Here is a 1,521-nt window from a genome sequence, read left to right as displayed (position 1 = left end):
ATCTTCATTATCGTTGAACTTTCTCTTTTTGACTTGCAGTATTTTTTTTACCTCAAAGCTCTAAATTTAGACAACAATGCTCATGTCAAATCAACATAATCATGAGCAGCTAGTCCTCCAATTATTTAGCTCTGTAATTAATTATACCTGAAAAGCATGTTATAATTAAATTCTTATATTCCCTGATAACCTTAGAAGATACATTTCCAAAGTCCCTAATTTTTCTCTATTACATATAATTGCTCTTTCCTTCAGATAAATAATATTTGCTATATTAAATAAAGGTATATTTATTCCTACGATTTAATTATTCATAAATCAGTTGGATTTCATCAAAACAATAGTTTTGATGAAACTATCATTTCATCTATTGGGAAAAAAATCATGATTATTACTTGTTATTAAATTGGTTCTGTATGTGGTTTTCCTTATGTGGAACCAATTCTGCCTTCCTGGTACAAACTGGATTCTGATGAGTCTGGAGAAGAGTGTGAGGCAGATGACTTTGTATGCTCTGCCCCCAGTTTTCATCCTCTTCTTTCCAAGATTCAAAGGTTGAGTTAGAAACCAGAAGTATTAGAAAGTACTGCCTGTACTAACACAGGGGATTTGTCAGTAAAATGGGCATATCTATAAAGACCTAGGAGCTATGGGGTTGAAAAAATACAGACTCACAGACTACCTTGAACCTAAGGTAGCTTGTCTGGGTAGATCCACATGTGAGTTGCAGAACTGGGATGGATGCCTTAAGGTACTTCAAGAAGCTAGAGTCTTTTGAAATTTGTTTCCCATGGACTTGGCATCTCTGCTGAAGGCTTGAAAATTTTACTTATGTACTTCCTCATTCAAATCATTTATAAAAATATTAAATTTCCAAGTCTCTGCCTTAGACGCTGCCTTCGTCCCTTCTATTTCCACTTTGCTACTCAAAAAAGCCTCTATGGATTCCAACTTTTTGTTTTCTGTATTTATCTCAACTCTTTAGAAGACAAAAAATAAAGTTATCTTCTCCTAATATTAGTGACTTCCTGCCTTTACAAAAAAAAAAAAAAAAAAAAAGAGCTTAGGGTCCTAGTGGTTAAAATCCTCTTAAAAGTCTAAATTGTGGTCTGTTTCATGAGTCTTTCCATATTCCTAAAAGGCCTTCAGATTAATCAATTTCTCCTAATTAGGATTCTATTAGTTCCGACACATCCAGCTTTCATAGTCGGTCCAATCCTCCTTTTTAATAATGTTGGCCCCGCCCTCCTCTTGTCCCGCCTCCAGGTATGGGTCCCCCAAGTTCCACAAAAAGTGGAGGGCCCCTTCGCAGCTCAGTTTCTAGAGGGTGAGGACTCTCCGACTGGTGGCATCACTCCGTAGTTTTTTCAGTCGTGTCTGAACTTCTGTGTTCTCTTTCGGAACTTTTCTTGGCAGGTACCGCAATGGTTCGCTGTTTCCTTCTCCGGCTCACTTTCCGGATAGGAAACGGAGGCAAACAAGCTTATATTTTAAGCTCTTCTTTTTTCTTTTTATAAGCTC

Source organism: Sarcophilus harrisii, chromosome 2, assembly GCF_902635505.1.
Source record: "Sarcophilus harrisii chromosome 2, mSarHar1.11, whole genome shotgun sequence".
Taxonomy (NCBI): Eukaryota; Metazoa; Chordata; class Mammalia; order Dasyuromorphia; family Dasyuridae; genus Sarcophilus; species Sarcophilus harrisii.
The sequence above is the reverse complement of the archived record's forward strand: the minus strand, read 5'-3'. Positions refer to the sequence as shown.